The following is a 21,102-nucleotide window of genomic DNA, read 5'->3' on the forward strand; positions in this document are numbered from 1 at the left end:
TGGTGGCGCGCTCCGCGCCGGCGCTCGATAGTGTCTTCATGGGCTCGTTCTCGAAGAACTTGGCGCTGGTCACAGTGGGTTCGCGGGTCAGACGACACTATGGAGATTTCGTCGCCCGTAACGTCGCAACGGGCTGGCATCCGTGGTACTGGGCGAGGAGGAGGCGAATGCACTGTGGTCGCGGCGCCGCCAGCTTTCCTGCCACTGGTGCGTGTGACTCCATCGGAGCGTCGACCAGGGGGCTCCACCGGCTCGGTTCGTGTTTGTTGGCTACCGCAACAAGGCTTCGGATAGTGGCTCTCCATTCGTCGAGTTTCCTCATAGTGGGGGGAAAGTCGAGGAGCAACTGCGCGCGCGCCAGGGCCTCTGCTGGCGTCGGCAGCAGCGAAACCTGCACGGATCGCGACGCGCTTCGACTTCTGACCATGCCAGAAGGAGCTCTATCACGACCCTGCGGTCGCACGCCGCTTTCACCAGCGCCTCGGTGAGCGGGCAGGTCTTCTACGTCCCGAGAGTGGCGTTCGGGGCTCTTCCCGCGGCAACGCCCGGGATCTTCGGTGTGATTACGCCATTCGTCGCGTGCTGCCTGAGAGGAGCGCGCAGTTGGCACGGGCGTGGGAGTCTTGGAGGCCCTTGCGTCGCCTTCGGGCGGGGCGGCGATGACCTTGGAAGGCCTTGCCCCGCCCGCGGAGGGCCTGGCTCTGCCTTTGGATTTGGTGACATGTGGCCCGTTACCAGGCGCACAAACATCGCCGCCTCCCAAACTCCGGCTGCTGGGACAGTGTTGGTGTTCACGAGCAGCGCCCCAGGTCCTTTCTGCGACCGGTCCGCTGCTCGCCCGCACTGGGACGGGCTGTATGGCCTCCGACTGGCCAACTGCCACCGTCGTCTTCTTCTTGGGCGCCATGATGATGAAGAGGCGCTGGACTAACTGCTAGAGCCGATTCTCACAACTGCGCCCCCTACCTGGCGCGCCAAAGATGTTGGTGGGAACGACACCTATGCGATCACAAGAATCCCTACTATGGTTAGCCGGGCGCGGGGTCGTGAAAAGAGCGGATCAAACAAATAGCACACGGTTCGTTTATCCAGCTTCAGGCCACGAGGATGCGTAAAACCCTACTCCTGCTTTGGTGGATTTTATATCTGTGTTCTTGAGCTAGCTATGGGGCGTGAGGAGCTCCAAAAAGCCGAATCCTTCTCCTGGTTGCCTCGGGCCTCCTTTTATAGGAAAAGGGGTTGCCTTAGTGGCACACAGGAGGTGGAAAGGGTACAGTGATGCGAGGTTATCCCTCGCATTACATGACAAGGCGCATTTAATGCGTCTTGCTTAGGTGTTCTTGCTTCATCGGGGGCGGGGGAGAGACATGTCTCGTCCGTCGCCGCTCCTTCTTGTGTAGGTAGGCAGGTAGCTGAGGTGGCGTAGTGGTGGGTCTTCACGAAGTTCTGCATGCCGCCACGCAGGTGCCTGCCCAGCTGGTTGGGTCGGCAGCTGCATGCGCACGACGGTGGGAGTTTAGTTGGCGTGGGCCTGATGGTGGCCCTGTGGAGATGTCCTCGACAAGGGTCTTGCCGGGGCCCCGGCAAGGGTCTTGCCGAGGCACTTGCTGTCATCCCCGGCAAGGAGCTTGCTGTCTTCCTTGGCTGGGATCCCGCCAAGGGCCGTCATCTTCTTAGCGTGTATCTGATCTTGAATGTCTTCAAAAAGATCTGCATGCCACCACGGGGATGTCTCCCGAATCCTTGCCCCATGGGGGCAGTGGACTCAAGGGTGATTTCCTCCGTAGGCGTGGGGCGAGTTGCCGCAGCAAGAGCCTTGCCGGGGTTGCTAGGACCGTCCCCCGGCAAGGATCTTGCAGGGGGAGTCTGCTTCGCCCCCTTTGCTCTTTGTGGTCTTGGCCTTGGCGTCGTTCTGGTTCTCTTGAGCTTCGGTCTTACCCTGGCTCACCTCCCTTGCCGTGCTTGGTGTGGTGGTGCCCGCGGCTCAGACAGCCCGTGCACAGTTATAGGGGTACAAAAAGTGTACCCCTCTTTTTGTACACCGGCACCCGCGATACGTGCTGCAGCTCCAGGCCCGAGAACTGCTTTTCCATCTTGCGCACCTCCGCGAGGTAGGCCTCCATGTGCTCGTCCTTGGGCTCATACACTTTGTTGGAGAAGTTGACGAGGAGCTGCGAGTCTCCCTTGACGGTAAGTCGCCTCACCCCCAAAGCCACCGCGGCCTTTAGGCCAGCAATGAGGCCTTCATATTCTGCGATATTATTGGAGACCTTCTCGCCGTGCTGGAAGCTGAGTTGCATGGCGTAGTAAAGCTTGTCCTGAGTGGGCGAGATGAGCACTGCTCCAGCCCCCGCGCCCTAGTGTGCGAAGGCGCCATCGAAATACATGACCCAGCCGTTTGGTGCCTCATTTCCTGGGGAGGTAGACCGGTCTTCTCCTTCCTCAAGTGCTGGGGCTTCGGTCCATTCTGCCACAAAATCGGCAAGCGCGGCTCCCTTGATGACCCTAGTAGTGCTGAACTCCAGCTGGAATGCTTGCAGCTCGATGTTCCATTCAGCAACCCTTCCGGCCGAGTTTGGGCTCCTGAGTACCCTCTCCAATGGGTAAGATGAGACGACCTTGATGGGGTGGCCCTGAAAGTAGTGTCGCAGCTTGCGTGAGGCCACCAAGAGAGCAACAGCTTTTGCGGCATTGGTAGCGTGCCCTCGCGTCCCGCAGTACGGTGCTGACGAAGTACACCGGGTGCTCGACGAGGGATGGCACACTGTTAGGGTTCGGGTCCTGCAGAGGTTGTGGCGTATCCTGAGGTGGAGGGTCTCTTGAGATCTGACCGCCCTCGGGAGCTCCCACGATGTTGCCCTGCCGAGGTTGGTCTTCCGCTGCTGACGACTCTGTCGCGCCTTACTCACCCTGTGCTGTATCAGCCCTGGCTTGGTGGGGTGCACCCTTGTCTTGGCGTTCCCCCCGATCGGCCTCCGGGGTCCACTCGAAGGGGCCCTTTTTCTTCATGAGCTTAAAGAAGGGCAAGGCGCGCTCGCCTAGCTTGGAGATGAAACGCCCTAACGCGGTCACCCGTCCTGCCAGCTTTTGCATCTCCTTGAGGGTCTGGGGTGGGCTCATGTCTTCGACGGCCTTGATCTTCTCCGGGTTCCCCTTGATCCCTCTGTGTGATACGAGGAACCCTAGTAGCTTACCGAAGGGAACGCCAAACACGCACTTCTCTAGGTTAAGCCTCAAGTTCACCCGGCGCAAGCTCTCAAAGGTCTCCTCCAATTCTTGAATCAACGTCTTCGCCTCGCGAGATTTGACCACTATGTCATCAACGTAGGCCTCTGTGTTCCTGCCGAGCTGTTGCACCAAAGCGATGTGCATCAGCCGCTGAAAGGTTGCACCCGCGTTGCGTAGGCCAAAGGGCATGCAGGTGTAGCAGTACACCGCACACGGTGTCAGGAAGGCCGTATTCTCCATATCCTCCACCGCCATCTTGATTTGATCGTATCCCGAGAATGCATCCAAGAAACATAGAAAGTCGCACTCGGCGGTGGAGTCGACGATTTGATCGATGCGCGGAAGGGGGAACGGATCTTGGGGGCAAGCTTTGTTAAGGTTGGTGAAGTCAACGCACATCCACTCCTTCCCACCTTTCTTCGGTACCACGACAGGGTTCGCCAACCATTCGGGGTATCGAACCTCACGGATGGTACCTGCTGCCTCCAGCTTGCGCGTCTCTTGGACGATGAATGCCTGCTTCTCAGTGGACTGCTGTCTTGCCCACTGCTTCATAGGGCGCATGTTGGGGCACACCCTTAAATGATGCTGGATCACCTCTCTCGGCACCCCTACCAGCTGATTGGGCTCCCACGCGAATATCTCCTTGTTTGCGCGCAAAAACCTCACGAAAGCTTCTTCTTGTCCTAGGTCAAGGCTGGTTCCTATGGTAAAGGTGGCTCCTGAAGACCCGTCCTTGTCGACCGGCACCTGCTTGGTCTCCTCCTTGTCTTGGGTGAACAACTGCTTCTTCTTGCCTGGCGTGGTCTCCTTGGCCTCGGGCGCACTGGCGCCGGCCAACTGCGCTGCTGCTGCGGCCTTGAAGGTGAGCCTGAGTGCCATCACTACCTCCTTAGTGTCCCCCTTGATGGTGAGGACGCCCTTGCTCCCTGGCATCTTCATGAGGTTGTAGGCCGGGTGAGTCGCCGCCATGAACTGAGCAAGAGCCAGGTACCCGAGTATGGCATTATACGAGAGACCGATGCGGACGATGTCGAAATCCACCAGCTCTGTCCGGTAGTTGTCGCGCGTGCCGAAGGTGACAAGGAGGCGGATCTGCCCCAGAGAATGGGCAGCTCCACCACCCACTCCCAAAAAAGGCTTGCTGAGGGTGAGCCGCACGGGCGGCATGTGGCGGAGGCTGAAGGCTTCCACGGAGAGCAAGTTCAGGCCGGCACCGCCATCGATGAGGGTCTTGGTGATGGCAACGTTGCAGATGGTAGGTGTGCAGAGCATTGGTAGTATACCGGAGCCAGCGGTGGAGCCGGGGTGATCTTCTGAGTCGAAGGTGAGGTCGGCCTCCGGCACAGCCCAACCCGGCGGAGCCCCCGGGCGCTTGGAGGCTGCCCCAATCTGGCAAAAGAAAGGCCTGACGTGACGATCTGAAAGCGGTGCCTGAGAGCCACCCAACAGCGCCGCAACCGCGTGGTGCGCCGGCACCGCGTAGCATGCGGTGAAGAGGTTGCGGAGTTCCTCCCAGGACGCCACCGTGGATCCCAGGAGGTTGAGCAGGTAGACGCGCGGCTCGCAGGCTAGGGCCATGGCAAACCAGTTGGCCATGATCTTTTCATTGCCTCGGGCACTAAGGACGGCCTCCTCATATGCCAGCAGGAATGGCACCGGATCTGCCGCGCTGTCGTAACGCGGCGGCATCTCCGACTTGAACTTGGTTTGCCACCGCACCTGCCGTAAGGTGGGGGCCAGGGCCCAATACCCAGACTCCCTGCTGCTGGTGCCGGTCGCAGAGGCGGGCGGCGGCGCATTTGCCATGGGAGCGAAGCGCGACGGCACTGGGCGCAGGTTCGTGGAGAGGAGCTCCGGCGCACCCCTACCTGGCGTGCCAAATGTCGGATGTGGGGTTCTGGCAAACCCTTAAGGTTCGAACACAGGGTGCGCGCGAAGCCTATCCCTCCAATCGATCTACGCCCCAGCTCACTGAGATCTTGCGGACGAACTCGTCGAACTTACAACACAAGGAGACACAAGGTTTATACTGGTTCGGGCCACCGTTATGGTGTAATACCCTACTCCAGTGTGTGTTGTGGTGGATTGCCTCTTGGGCTGATGATGAACAGTACAAGGGGAAGAACGACCTCCTGAGGTTGGGGTGTTCTTGTGTTCGGTGTGAGGCTAAGGATTGGCCTAAGGCTAGATCAGATGCCTCTACTGTGGTGGCTAGTTCTACTTATATAGGCCCTGGTCCTCTCCCCAAATATCGAGCGGGAAGGGAGCCAACAACGGCGGGCAAATTTGAAGGGGGGCAGCTAGTACAAGTTATCCTGACAAAAGCGGTCTTCACATGCGAAAAGCCCTAGGGGGACGCCGTCTTGGGCTCCACGGTGACCTCCGCCTTGCCGTCCTCCTGGTCTTGGTCTTGTTGCACAAATATGGCAACCTTTGCCTGATGCCTTGGTACTCTTCGTCTGCCTCCTTAGCACCAAAGAGGGAATGGGGATGCTGTGCGCACTGGCGCCCGCCTGGCACCGGTCGTCATGGCTCACGTCACGAGAGCCTCGTGAGGTTTGCCCTGCCTTGATATCCCGCTCCTCGTGAGCCCTCCTAGCTAGGCCACTCTAGAGGAGGTCTTGTGTTGTCCCCCTCGCGAGGCTTGGCCCCTCGTGAGGGTCTCGGATGCCTTGTCGATGAAGATGGGCCGCACAGCCTGCTGCTTAGCCATGCCGTGGGCTGCAGGCAGGCAAGTCTGGGGAAACCCGTTCCCAGAACGCCGACAGGTGACGCTAGATTTGTTATGGGAAATAGTATGTGGTTACTGAATGTTGTTTGGAGTCCCGGATGAGATCCCGGATGTCACGAGGAGTTCCAGAATGTTCCGGAGGTGAAGATTTATATATGGGAAGTCATCATACGGTCACCGGAAGTATTCGCGTGTTTGCCGGTATTGTATTGGGACCACCAAAGAGGTTCCAGGGATCCACCGGGAGGGTCCACCTGCCCCAGAGGGCCCTATGGGCTGTATGTGGAAGGGAACCAGCCCCTAAGTGGGCTGGACGCCATCCCCCCTAGGGCCCATGCGCCTAGGGTTGAGGGGGAACCCTAAAGGGGGTGCCCCCCTTGGATTGGGGGGCAAGCCTCCTCCCCTTGGCCGTCGCCCCCCTCTAGATCTCATCTAGAGGGGCCTGCCCCCTTCCCCCTTCGCCCTATAAATAGAGGGGAGGAGGGAGGGCAGCAGCACCTCATCCAAGGCGCAGCCTCCCCCTCTCCAACACCCCCTCCTCCTCCGTTGAGCTTGGCGAAGCCCTGCCGGAGAACTGCAAGCTCCACCACCACGCCGTCGTGCTGCCGGAGTTCTTCCCCAACTTCTCCTTCCCCCTTGCTGGATCAAGAAGGAGGAGACGTCCCCGTGCTATACGTGTGTTGAATGCGGAGGCGCTGTTGTTCGACGCTTAGATCAGAATCAACCGCGATCTAAATCGCTGCGAGTACGACCCCCTCATCCGCGTCCTTGTAATGCTTTCGCGTCGCGATCTTCAAGGGTATGAAGATGCACTCCCCTCTCTCTTGTTGCTAGTCTCTCCATAGATTAATCTTGGTGATGTGTAGAAATTTTTTGATTTCTACAACAATCCCCAATAGTGGCATCATGAGCTAGGTCTATGCGTAATTTCTATGCACGAGTAGAACACAAGTTGTGAGCGTCGATTTTGTCAATTTACTTGCCGTTACTAGTCTTATCTTGATTCGGCGGCATCATGGGATGAAGCGGCCCGGACCGACCTTACACATACGCTTACATGAGACAGGTTCCACCGACTGACATCCACTAGTTGCATAAAGTGGCTAGCGGGTGTCTGTCTCTCCCACTTTAGTCGGATCGAATTCGATGAAAAGGGTCCTTATGAAGGGTAAATAGAAATTGGCATATCACGTTGTGGTTTTGGCGTAGGTAAGAAACGTTCTTGCTAGAAACATATAGCAGCCACGTAAAAACTTGCAACAACAATTAGAGGACGTCTAACTTGTTCTTGCAACATATGCCGTGTGATGTGATATGGCCAAAAGGATGTGATGTATGAGATTGATCATGTTCTTGTAATAGGAATCACGACTTGCATGTCGATGAGTATGACAACCGGCAGGAGCCATAGGAGTTGTTTTAATTTATTGTATGACCTGCGTGTCAATGAAAATGCCATATAATTACTTTACTTTATTTCTAACCATTAGCCATAGTAGTAGAAGTAACAGTGGGCGCGCGAGACAACTTCATGAAGACACGATGATGGAGATCATGATGATGGAGATCATGGAGTCATGCCAGTGACAATGATGATCATGGCGCCCCGAAGATGGAGATCAAAATGAGCAAAATGATATTGGCCATATCATGTCACTATTTGATTGCATGTGATGTTTATCATGTTTTTACATCTTATTTGCTAAGAACGACGGTAGCTTAAATAAGATGATCCCTCGTTAAAATTTCAAGAAAGTGTTCCCCCTAACTGTGCACCGTTGCGAAGGTTCGTTGTTTCGAGGCACCATGTGATGATCGGGTGTGATAGATTCTAACATTCGAATACAACGGGTGTAAGCCAGATTTACACATGAAAAACACTTAGGTTGACTTGATGAGCCTAGCATGTACAGACATGGCCTCGGAACACGTGAGACCGAAAGGTCGAACATGAGTCGTATAGTAGATACGATCAACATGGAGATGTTCACAGTTGATGACTAGTCCGTCTCACGTGATGATCAGACACGGCCTAGTCGATTCGGATCATGTATCACTTAGATGACTAGAGGGATGTCTATCTGAGTGGGAGTTCATTAAATAATTTGATTAGATGAACTTAATTATCATGAACTTAGTCTAAATTTTTTTACAATAAGTCTTGTAGATCAAATGCACACGCTAATGTTGCCCTCAACTTCAATGCGTTCCTAGAGAAAACCAAGCTAAAAGACAATGGTAGCAACTATACGGACTGGGTCCATAACTTGAGGATCATCCTCATAGCTCTCAAGAAAGCATATGTCCTTGATGCACCGCTAGGTGAAGCACCTGTTTTCCCAGCAACTCAAGACGTTATGAACGCCTGGCTGTCACGTAGTGATGAATACTCCCTGGTTCAGTGCGGCATGCTTTACAGCTTAGAATCGGGGCTCCAAAAGTGTTTTGAGCAGCACGGAGCATATGAGATGTTCCAAGCGCTGAAAATGGTTTTCCAAGCTCATGCCCGAGTCGAGAGATATGAAGTCTCCGACAAGTTCTATAGTTGTAAGATGGAGGAGAATAGTTCTGTCAGCAAGCACATACTCAAAATGTCTGGGTTGCAGAACCGCTTGTCTCAGCTGGGAGTTAATCTCCTAGATGACGCGGTCATTGACAGAATCCTTCAGTCGCTTCCACCTAGCTACAAGAGCTTTGTGATGAATTTCAATATGCACGGGACGGAGAAAACCATTCCTGAGGTATATTCAATGCTGAAATCAGCGGAGTGGAGATCAAAAAGGAACATCAAGTGTTGATGGTCAATAAAACCACTAGTTTCAAGAAAGGCGAGGGTAAGAAGAACTTCAAGAAGGACGGCAAGGGAGTTGCCGCGCCCGGTAAGCTAGTTGCCGGGAAGAAGCCAAAGCATGGACCCAAACCTGAGACTGAGTGCTTTTATTGCAAGGGAAACAGTCACTGGAAGCGGAACTGCCCCAAGTACTTAGCGGATAAGAAGGCCGGCAATACCAAAGGTATATATGATATACATGTGATTGATGTGTACCTTACCAGCACGCGTAGTAGCTCCTGGGTATTTGATACTGATGCGGTTGCTCATATTTGTAACTCAAAACAGGAGCTGCGGAATAAGCAGAGACTGGCGAAGCACGTGGTGACGATGCGCATCGGGAATGGTACCAAGGTCGATGTGATCGCTGTCGGCACGCTACCTCTACATTTACCTACGAGATTAGTTTTAAACCTCAATAATTGTTATTTAGTGGCAGCTTTGAGCATGAACATTTTATCTAGATCTCGTTCAATGCGAGATGGCTACTCATTTAAATCTGAGAATAATGGTTGTTCTATTTATATGAGAGATATGTTTTATGGTCATGCCCCGCTGGTCAATGATTTATTCTTATTGAATCTCAAACGTGATGTTACACATATTTATAGTGTGAATGCCAAAAGATGTAAGGTTGATAATGATAGTCCCGCATACTTGTGGCACTGCCGCCTTGGTCACATTGGTGTCAAACGCATGAGAAACTCCATGCTGATGGACTTTTGGAGTCTCTGGATTATGAATCATTTGACACGTGCGAACCATGCCTCATGGGCAAAATGACCAAGACTCCATTCTCCGGAACAATGGAGCGAGCAACCAACTTATTGGAAATCATACATACTAATGTGTGCGGTCCAATGAGTGTTGAGGCTCGCGGTGGTTATCGTTATGTCCTCACCATCACTGATGACTTAAGTAGATATGGGTATGTCTACTTAATGAAACACAAGTCTGAGACCTTCGAAAAGTTCAAGGAATTTCAAAGTGAGGTTGAGAATCAACGTGACAGGAAAATAAAGTTCTTACGATCAGATCATGGAGGGGAATATTTGAGTCACGAATTTGGCACGCACTTAAGGAAATGTGGAATTGTTTCATAACTCATGCCGCCTGGAACACCTCAGCTAATGGTGTGTCTGAACGTCGTAATCATACTCTATTGGACATTGTGTGATCAATGATGTCTCTTACCGACCTACCGCTATCATTTTGGGGTTATGCTTTAGAGACTGCCGCATTCACTTTAAATAGGGCTCCCTCGAAATCTGTTGAGATGACACCGTATGAATTATGGTTTGGGAAGAAACATAAGCTGTGATTTCTGAAAGTTTGGGGATGTGATGCTTCTGTCAAGAAACTTCAACCTGAAAAGCTCGAACCCAAGTCAGAAAAATGCGTCTTCATAGGATACCCTAAGGAAACTATTGGGTATACCTTCTACCTCAGATCCAAAGGCATGGTCTTTGTTGCCAAGAATGGATCCTTTCTGGAGAAAGAGTTTCTCTCGAAAGAAGTAAGTGGGAGTAAAGTAGAACTTGATGAGGTATTAACTTTTGAACCGGAGAGTAGCGTAGCTCGGGAAAATGTTTCTATAGTGCCTGCAACGATTAGAGAGGAAGTTAATGATAATGATCATGAAACTTCGGATCAAGGTACTATTGAACTTCGTAGGTCCACGAGGATACGTTCCGCACCAGAGTGGTATGGCAACCCTGTCCTGGAAATCATGTTGTTAGACAACGGTGAACCTTCGAACTATGAAGAAGCAATGGCGGGCCCGGATTCCAACAAATGGCTTGAAGCCATGAAATCCGAGATAGGATCCATGTATGAAAACCAAGTATGGACTTTGATAGACTTGCCCGATGATCGGCATGCCATAGAGAACAAATGGATCTTTAAGAAGAAGACATACACGGTTGGTAATTTGACCATCTATAAGGCTCGACTTGTCGCTAAGGGTTATCGACAAGTTCAAGGGGTTGACTACGATGAGACCTTCTCACCCGTAGCGAAGCTAAAGTCCGTCCGAATCATGTTAGCAATTGCTGCATTCTATGATTATGTGATATGGAAAATGGATGTCAAAACAACATTCCTTAATGGTTTCCTTAAGGAAGAATTGTATATGATGCAGCCGGAAGGCTTTGTCGATCCTAAGAATGCTGACAAGGTATGCAAGCTCCAGCGCTCAATCTATGGGCTGGTGGAAGCATCTCGGAGTTGGAACATTCGCTTTGATGAGATGATCAAAGTGTTTGGGTTTACACAGACTTATGAAGAAGCTTGTGTTTACAAGAAAGTGAGTGGGAGCTCTGTAGCATTTCTCATATTATATGTGTGTGGCACCCCGGCTCAGAGCGACCGGTTTACCATGCATTGCCAGCCCAGAGACCATGTCTTCTGGCAACACACAACATCTTGGTATAGAAAACAACCGCTTTATTGGTGCTAGTGGAACAGAGTTTATATTACAACAGATGTCGAGGCCAAGCGGCACACCCGGTGCTACTGAACAATATGTACATTATTTAGTGAACATAAAGGGGCCTTGATCAGGACAACTACGTGGCAGCGGAATAACGTCGTAGCGGAACTCCATATCACAGGGACACTGATGTGGACACGATCTAGACTCGAGAAGCGCTCCTCTCCAATGAGACTTTCCTGAAATCTGGCATGACACGCCAGGTCAGTACATTGAATGTACTTGCAAGCTCACAACAGGCATAATCATAATGGCAAACAACATCATGATACTTAACCAATTATTAATAATGCAACACTACATGTCAACCATGCTGTGGTCAAGATCGAACGTCCCTCGGGACAACTTACCAACCGTGATTATTTTCGGATCACAAACAAACCACCAACATGGTCTTAACAAGAGTAACTCGTGATCCTTACGGCGATCACAACCACGACCAATATCTGGTCTCGAATATCTCGATGGCCCTTCTGCCATCCTCAACAATGCAAAGTTCATAGCTTAGTGTGCAGATTTTATTAAACGTTGACTCGTGGTGGGACCTACTACGAGGTGTCCGTGACCATGGACTCGGCTATCGATAGATTAGACACTCGGCAGAGGTAGCACACTGTACCCACACCACGGAACCCATGGCCCCGCACTCCCATTCGGGTGGACCAATGGCATTCCGACAAAACCCTTCCATTGCCCTGACACTCTCCCGGCCACTCCGACCCAATCCCCAACGGGCTAGTCCTGGGTGGCCCCGTGTCTACCAAAGACACACCGACCACCGTCGTGGCCAAAACAATCCCACTAGGGGACCCGGTACCATAATCTCAACAACCGGCACACAAGGTTATGCCTTCTTACCGGGCCAGGGTGAGCATGACACAACCTTCCCTAGTTGGAGGCACCGACCAGAGGCAATGTCAATGGACCAAATCAAGGCCTTCCCAAAAAGGCAAATGTGGTTGCACTAGGAAAAACTCGATTCAGCGGCACCATGACCCAGTCAACATTATATTCAAGTTGAGATATAATCAGGTTCAACTTAAGATTAAAATGACTGGTGTCATAGCATGCCATGAAATTCAAGACTACACATGCATCACTTAATATTGAAAAAGACCGATTTTCATCCGTATACACACTAAGCATAAACATCAATAACTCATATTACTTTGCTGATCAATATAACTCACATATTAACCAAAATATTATGTAGCAAGTTTTATAATTTTCTCATGCAAGAACGTAACTCTGATTAATTGTCAGGACCCCGATTCCAAGTCACATCGATCTAGCTGGTAACACCTCATATCACTTTGCGGCCTCACGCACGGTATGCCCACGGGTGTCGCCTTACCAGGGCCCGGAACCGTTGCGTCTTTTGGCTCACGTATATGATAGTGTCGCTAGCATCCATATGACAGAGAACCCGGGCCGACATGGCTAGTCGTGAACCCAAAGCGGCACTAACCCATGGGGACAGGCATACATGAATCAACTTCGAGCATGTCGGTCAGCAGCGTGTGAATCCGGGCTGTACCACTGGGCTAACAGGACTCCGGTAACCCGGGCTGTAGCAGGCTAGGTAGGACTCCGGATGTCACCGCATGACATTTCCCCGAAGGGACAGACACAGGAACGAAGTGAAACACATGCCGGCCAGTCAAGTGTCCTGAGAAGTAGTGCTGGGCTAGTAGGACTCCGGTGAACCAGGCTGTAGCGGACTACTATGGCTCATGGAAGCACAAGACTACATTTCCCCATAAGAGAGGCTACCAAGGATAAACAACTAGGTTGTCGGATCACACACATACCAAGCATTTCAATCATACACACAATATGCTCGACATGTGTCAATACAATATGGCATCACAACATAACTCTACGACTCAAGTATTTATTCCTTAGGCTCCAAGGAGCGAGATATTACAAACATGGGTCTCATGACCCAACATACAGAGCATACAAGCAACAAGCACATGCGGAAGCTTAACTTGTCTGAGTACAGACAACTACAAATGAAGAAGGCTGAGAAGCCTGACTATCTACCAGATCCTCCCAAGGGCACAAGATCGTAGCTGAGGTATCAAGCTAAACGTCGAAGTCCACACGGAACTACTAGCGAGACTGACGTCTCTCTGCAAAAACATAAAATAGGCAAACGTGAGTAAAAATGTACCCAGCAAGACTTACATCAGAACTAGCTACATATGCATCGGTATTAATGAAGGGGTGGTGGAGTTTAACTGCAGCAAGCCATCTTTGACTCGGTGGCTATCCTAAACTATGACTGCTAGTAACTCTTTGAGGTGGCGCACACGAGTCCACATATTCACCATATCAACACACCACTATGGATCCGCTCCCGTCTCCCTACGAGAACGCCATCCATAACACTCATGCTTATCTTGCGAGTTTTAGATTATCCACTTTCAGTTGTCTATGAACTATGCAAGGGGTCCCAGTTTCCACATCCGAGGAATCCAGCTATTCGAATAGATAATGATAACCCTGCAGGGGTGTACTTCTTCACACACGCTCTCGCCACTTACCACCATGTACACGTCGTGTATCTCGGCAACCTTCAAGCGGAAGCCTGGCGAGGGAGTCGGCCACGACCTGACTAACCACACAAGTCTCTAGTCCAGGTATATCGCCTATTCGGGTTCCATCCGCAAGGAGATCCGGCTGGGGTGTCGCTCACGGCCCCAAACGATGTGTGCAGGGTTCCCAAGCCCACCTCGACGTATGGATCTACGCTTGGTACACCGTGCCACGGTGCCTAGTCTGTCCCAAGCTCACCTGTACCGGGTACCACTAGGAAGACTACTAGCACGACCTACAAACACCAGAAACTAGTTGCAACTCCTGGACAGAGATCAGGTTGATTAATAAGTCGAGAGGGGCACTTAAGCATTCCAATGTGTGGTAGTAACTGTTCATGGATCACAAACACAGAACTCAGTTCCTGAGGACGGCTGCAATGAGACAACCCACCATGTACTCCTACATGGCCTCTCACCGCTACATTTACCAAATCATGTTCACACACTTAGCTCACACACAGTAGGACATGTTCAACACATTCCAATTCATCCCTGATGTATCAGACCTGACACAACTCTAAGCAATAGCAGGCATGAAAAACAAGCATGAATGAGTAGGCACATCAGGGCTCAAACAACTCCTACTCATGCTAGTGGGTTTCATCTATTTACTATGGCAATGACAGGTCATGCAGAGGAAAGGGGTTCAGCTACTGCAGCATGTAACAGTTGAAACGTTGTTGTCCTAATGCAGTAAAAGAGAGCTGGAGCGAGAGAGTGGGATTGTATCGGAATGAGCAAGGGGGTTTTTCCTGCCTGGCACTTCTGAAGATAGAATAGCTCTTCATCGGTGTCATCGATCATGTCGTTGGAAACAACGTCTACTGAGAGGGGGCAATTACAGGCAAACAAGGAAGAATACAATCAATGCAATGCAACAATATGATGCATGATCATGACATGGCAATATGTTGTGATTTGGGCTAATGCAATAGATAGTCATTTTAATTGAAGTGAATTCAAAACTATATCAAATTCGAACTCCAAACCTATTATGAAATTTGCCCTAATCATGTTTCATCCTAAACAGTGAGGTTAACTTACTCAAACATGCATGAAAATGGTACAGATGGATTCCTTGAATTTTTCTGATAATTTTTCGTATATAAATTATTTCATTTGGAGTTACGGTTGAATTTCTATGATTTTTAGAAGTTTAAACTGTTTTCTGGAATTTCCTAGATTATTTAGAAATAAAGTAATTCCAGAAAATGCATTACTGCATCAGCACTACGTCAGCATGACGTAAGCGAGTCAACGGGGCAGCCCAGGTCAAACTGACCAGTGGGTCCCGTGTGTTAGTAGCTAAACTAGGTTTAGTTAAGCCTAATCTACATTAGTTAGCGGGGCGGCCCCAGCTGTCATTGAGCCAGGGGAGGTCAAACCCCTGGTCAACTGGGGCTAACGCGCCAGCGGCTCGACGCCGGCGACGACAGGTGCGGCGGATGGGCTCGGGTTCGCTCCTCTGGCGCCCAAATTGATGACGGAGAGCATCTACGAGCTGCTGGCGATCCCGCGCATCCAACGCTGCAAACGGGGTGAGCTGGTGTGGCCGTAATCCTCACCGGCGTCGAGCTCAGCGGCTGCCGGACCTTGGACATTGGCGGAAACGGCACTACGGTGCACAACAGGGCGAACCCGTGGGTGTTGTAGGTTCACAGGAGCGCGGCGAGCACGCTGGTGATGCTCGGGCGAGCGGACGAGCTCAGGAGCATGGAGCTCGTCGGCCGTGGTGGCGGCGAGCATTGGCGGAGGTGGGGAACGGAGCTAGAGCAAAAACGCGAGCAGGAGAGGAGGGGGAGTCGGTCCATGAGCTCACTGTGGTTGTAGAACGCGTCTCAGTGGGCTGGGGGGAGGTCGGACGACGTTGGGGCATTGCTGGCGATCTCGGAGGCCGGAGTTGAAGACGACGGTGGTGGCGGCATTCCCGGGCACCTGGCATTGCGTGACTCGGTGGAGAGAACGAGGACGTCGTCGCGGATCTCAGGGGCACATCTAGGGGCGTAGGGGAGGCCGGTGGCTATGCGAGCAATGGACGGCGGCAACGGCGGTTCTCGGTCTCGCTTGGGGCCGAGAGATAGAGGAGGGGAGGAGCTCCAGGGAGAGAGGGGAAAGTCACAGGGGACTGAGGAGGGTCGCGTGGCGATGCTAGAAGGGCCGAGGCGTCGCTTTGGAAGCAAGAGGTGGTCGGGCGTGCGCCGGCGCACGGTGGCCACGCGCCTCTGTCCTTCTGTCAAAGGAGGAAGAAGACCGGGGAGCCCCTGGTGGGTTGGGCCGGATCAGGAGCTGGGCCGGCTCTGCTGCAGGTGAGAAGCCCAGGTGAGTCCTTCTCTCTCTCTGTCTTTTATTAATTGTGTTGTTTTTCTTTTTTTGCTAATATGTTTTGATTCAGTTCAAAGACCAAACCATTTTCAAAATTCATGAAAATAATTGTGTGAACTAAATGGACTTATCCAAAGCTACACAACAATTTCTAGAATTATTGAACATATATTTATTATATAATAAACATAGATCCAATTCAAATAGTTATTGAATTAATTTCAAATGCCCAAAATAATATTTCTGAAACTCCAAAAATATTGGTTTGAATTTTACCTCTTGCCAATATTTTTACAGAATAAGAGGAACATTTCCTTGGACTCATTTGAAAAGATTTTTAATGTTGATTATTTCTGATGTGATTTCTGAGGGTTTCAACTAACCTCAATTCAACTTTCAGAATTTAGACATGATGCATGGATGCTCTCTTATGCAACTATTGCAAACAATTCTAGGGCTGTGACAACTCACCCCCACTAAACAAGAATCTCATCCCGAGATTCAAGACGTGAGGTAAGAAGACAGAGGGGGCACAAGACCAACACAATCTTTGCGATCCAGGCTGCACCTCATAAGGTTGTTGATTCGTTGCATACGTTGATCTTGACATCCTCGCTTTTGAGATCTTCATCCATGCAATGACGACGGAAAGAAACTCTACTAGGAGTGATCTTCTCGAAGATCGAGCTATACAAGATCAACTCACGGAATGAGATGCTGAAACATCTCGAGTTGAGACACAAAACACATCGAGAGGGATGGAAGAACAAACGACGAGGTTTGATTTGGTGGGCAACAATCCCATGCTTAGAGAGATGGTGGATGGTGTCAAGGTGGCGAGGGAATAATTGCCATGATCCCGTAACGGGGCACCTTGGAAAAGGTGACTCGTTGAACTGTTCCCTTAAGTGGCAAAAAGAATTACTTTTGATCCATAGATCATTGAAACTGTTCATACCAGCTTAAAGCAATTTACAATTGATTGTTTGAAATAGCTCAAAGAAATGGCATACTCGGACTAGGATGGATGATGTGGACTACCTTGTTGAAGACAACACAATGGATGACTTGCTTAGCACGAGAAATGGGTGGGACCCATGACAAGTCCACTTTTGAAGATGATCCTGAACAACAACTACTGAGATACAAGCTGGGAACAAAATGCAAATGTTGGGAATGATTCTGGTAACTAGGGAAGAACTCAACAGTCGAGAGTGAGTCCACTGTTTGAAAAGGTTATAACATAACCGAGGAAACTCGAAGCAAATCGCAGTTGACGCCAACGATAAAACCTAGTGCTTGCGCGTGCTCTCAAGAACTTGAGCATCTCCGTATTCATCAAGGTTTCACCAATATCCCTGTCAAGGATCCTGGCAACACAACATACCACCATGATGAATGGTGATGGATGATGCAGATGCAAAGGAAGATAACACTTTCTCAGATTTCACCTTAGCGAGGCCAAGGGAACCAAATCTGGATGATCGACCGAGAGACATATAGCACTCCGCTTCTAATGTTCTCCTTGATGTCCTAGCGTAGTCCATTCATAGATATGGTTTGATATCTAGAACATCAAGTAAAAAGGTCGGACTTCGGGAACAGAAAAAAAATCCATAAGGAACAACTATTGGAATAAATTCTACGAGATCCTTATGGGGAGGTGGCCACCTTTCTCAATCAAGATACTACAATAATAAGTCTTCTAGTTGGGTGTGTTGGCCGCAACATCCACTTACCGGGTTACAGAGAGACCTATATTACAGTCCTTGAGAAACGTTCCAACCATCATATCTTCCTGGGATTCAGATCTGGTTGGTGTCAGGATAATCCAGACTCATCGGGTCTGGAAAGAAAAATGAAAGTTTGCAACACAAATTAACGAGATGACATTGCGAGATTCTCGGGGAATGAACTACGATAGTAAGCTCCAAAACATGAGCCGGTTCTGCTACAAGAATGTGAACATGTTGTCCTAGACAAGCATGGCCACCTGGTAGTCTTACATTAAAACACTACCAAAGTTCAGGTGAGGAACCATCATCGCGGATAACGAAGTCCTTGCATAAGTCATATGATTAGCTCTTATGAAGGAACTTCTTCTCCTTGAACAAATCAATCAATGGCTTTGCGTGCTAGGAATACATATGGAATGGAGATGATCAGTCTATCAAACCATATGATACTTCGCACATGCGTGACTGACTTGGGATGATTCCAAAGGAAGCAAAAACCAACTTTCTCGAATTCACGGTGGCAAATTACATCAGATACACGTGAATTAGAGGAAGTCACTTCTCTCATCCAAACATATACCTTAGGGCCGGGTCTTGAAGGCATTGTTTACAAAGTTTCCAACACTAGCTTAATGTTTAACACGAATCATGGGGGAGACAAGATGCTGCTGATGGGCTCAACAACAACTCATCGAAATTTCCATATCACTGGACTTCCACCATTGTGTGAATAATATGATAGTATTGGTCAGACCAAAAGATGTAATGGTGTATGCTCGAGGAGTCAACCAGGAGTAGACAACATTATGAATATCATTGGTTCTAACTTGATTTGATGATAGCCCACACTCAAATCAAGGTTTGGACAAGACAATAGGTTTAACAACTGATCATGGATCAGTTGATGAAGATATCATCTTTCTTCAACACACACACGAACACAAGGATATCCCTTTGGAACAAACTAAGTTAGGCAAGCTTTTATCTTCCAACTCTCCAAGTTGTTGTTTAGCTTAACCGACTAGCTCAGGGGTATCCCACACAGATTCTTGGAGAATGGTTGGTTTGGAGGAAAACCAACATGATCACGGACTCAAAATAGCGGTCAGGTGACAACCTGGTAACACTTCCGAGAAGATATTCGGAACATCACGAACCACCGATATGTTACTAAGCTCAAGAACAATCTTGCTTTTCAGAGCAAGATGATATGATCAAATAAGCAAGGGATTTAATAATCCTCACTCATTGATCGAGGAGTGCACCAGAAATAAGGACTAGGTAGCTCAATCTATCTTAGAATGATGATTCAATAACCAACACGCTAAGAGTGAGAATATTGCCCATTAACTACCAAGCAACGGAGTTGCTAGGAGTATTGATTTCACACATCACGACTCACTTATCAGCATTCCGGTTACAATAACACGGGAGCCGAGAAATGAACAATGATGGAAAGAAGTATCACTGCATCAAGAATTCATAAGAGGTGGTGCAATTCTCATGACACACTTGACATAAAGATGGTAACACTCCAAGGTAGAGCAGAGCAAAAGCTAGATTGGCATTTTGATCTGCGGAATACAATTGTTTTGACCCAATCCTAGATATGGATGAGGTTCTGGAGTTTGTTTCTCCTAGTCATTTTGAAATAGGATGGCTTGACGGACCACAAGAATAATGTCAGGACCCCGATTCCAAGTCACATCGATCTAGCCGGTAACACCTCATATCACTTTGCGACCTCACGCACGGTATTCCCACGGGTGTCACCTTACCATGGCCCGGGACCGTTTGCGCCTTTTGGCTCACGTATATGATAGTGTCGCTAGAAACCATATGACACAGAACCCGGGCCGACATGGCTAATCGTGAACCCTAAGCGGCACTAACCTATGGGGACAGGCATACATGAATCACATCGAGCGTGTCGGTCAGCAGCGTGTGAATCCGGGCTGTAGCACTGGGCTAACAGGACTCCAGGAATCCGGGCTGTAGCAGGCTAAGTAGGACTCCGGATGTCACCGCGTGACATTTCCCCGAAGGGACAGAAACAGGAACGAAGTGAAACACATGCCGTCCAGTCAAGTGTCCTGAGAAGTAGTGCTGGGCTAACAGGACTCCGGTGAACCGGGCTGTAGCGGACTACTATGGCTCATGGGAGCACTAGACTACATTTCCACATACCAAGCATTTCAATCATACACAGAATATGCTCGATATGTGTATGTACAACATGGCATCACAACATAACTCTACAACTCAAGTATTTATTCTTTATGCTCCGAGGAGCGAGATATTACAAACATGGGTCTGATGACCCAACAATCATAGCATACAAATCAAAACACATGCGGAAGCTTAACATGTTTGAGTACAGACATCTACAAATGGAAAAAAACTAAGAAGCCTGACTATCTACCAGATCCTGCCGAGGGCACAAGATCGTAGCTGAGGTATCAAGCTAACGTCGAAGTCCACGTGGAACTACTAGTGAGACTGAAGTCTCTCTCTGCAAAACATAAATTAAGCAAACGTGAGTACAAAGGTACTCAGCAAGACTTACATCAGAACTAGCTACATATGCATCGGTATCAACAAGGGGGGGTGGTGGAGTTTAACTACAGCAAGCCAGCTTTGACTCAGTGGCTAATCTGAACTACGATAGCCAGCTCTGACTCAGTGGCTAATCTGAACTAAGTTAATTAACACTAATTACCTAGCACTAATTAAACAGGGGCCCGGGCCCACACGGCAGGACGCCGGGGAGGTCAAACAGGGGTCAACCTTGCCGGTGTTGAGTCACCGGCGAGGCCGAGACGGCGGAGGGGCTCAGATTTTGCCCTTCGGTGACCAAATTAGCGGCCGAGAGGCTCTACGTGACGAGGGGACTCGTCAGCGTCCAGTGGTGCTCACAGCAGCAGCTCTAGTGGCCTAAAACGACGGCGGCGGCGGTAAGCTCGGGCGCGTGCTTGCATGGCTGTAGCCGCGGTGGCGACATGGCCAGCGGTGAGGAGCAATCGGCTCCGATGGCCATGGTGGCTAGAAGGCGCGGGCGAGCATGGGGAGAGAGGGGAAAGAGGCAGGGTCTCACGGCGATTCCAGTAGAGGCAACGGCGAGGCCGGGGACAAGCTAAAGCTCGCGAATTCCCGAAGAG

The sequence above is a fragment of the Triticum urartu genome, chromosome 2 (genome assembly GCF_003073215.2).
Source record: "Triticum urartu cultivar G1812 chromosome 2, Tu2.1, whole genome shotgun sequence".
NCBI lineage: Eukaryota > Viridiplantae > Streptophyta > Magnoliopsida > Poales > Poaceae > Triticum > Triticum urartu.